This window comes from Octopus bimaculoides, chromosome 1, assembly GCF_001194135.2.
Source record: "Octopus bimaculoides isolate UCB-OBI-ISO-001 chromosome 1, ASM119413v2, whole genome shotgun sequence".
Lineage (NCBI taxonomy): Eukaryota > Metazoa > Mollusca > Cephalopoda > Octopoda > Octopodidae > Octopus > Octopus bimaculoides.
The window spans coordinates 2,180,789-2,181,675 of NC_068981.1; positions in this window are offsets into that span (position 1 = coordinate 2,180,789).

The window sequence follows — 887 nt, forward strand, 5'->3', positions numbered from 1 at the left end:
TATATATATATATATATATATATATATATATATATATATATATTATTTACCAAGGCCTAATTCCACATAGGAGGGGGTAGCCACAACAAGACATACACCAGGTGTTCCATTCATTAGGACGCCCTTCCTAATGCCAACTACTTTATGCATATCACTTTATATCACTTAGGGATATATGTATCAGTTTATACATATCACTGCTGTCACTCTGTATTCTATTTACAGCAAACTGCTGAATAGCACAACCAGTCATAGGAATATCTTAAGAGGAACAATCTTTCATGTCAGTTCACAGTATAAACCCTTCTGGCCTCTACCAAATCCACTCACAAGACTTTGGTCAGCCCAAGGCTATAGTAGGAGACACTTGCCCAAAGTGCCACACAATGGGAAAACAAAGATTAAACAATTTACCAATGATTGAACAACAAGTTGTATCCAATTAATAATATAACATGGAGATACAAATTGCCCAAAATCATCATCATCATCGTAGTTGTCGTTTAACGTCTGTTTTCCATGCTGGCATGGGTTGGACGGTTTGACTGAGGATTGGCGAGCCAGAAGGCTGCATCAGGTTCAATCTGATCTGGCAAAGTTTCTACAGCTGGATGCCCTTCCTAATGCCAACCACTCCGAAAGTGCAGTGGGTGCTTTTTACATGCCACCGGCACGAGGGCCAGTCAGGTGGTTCTAGCAATGACCACGCTCAAAAGGTGTTTTTTACGTTACCTGCATGGGAGCCAATCCAGCGGCACTGGCAACGATCACGCTCGAATGTTGTTTTTCATGTGCCACTGGCACATGTGCCAGTAAGGCAACACTGGCAACGATCATGCTCGAATGGTGCTTTTCACGTGCCACTGGCACGGGAGCCAATCTGTGAC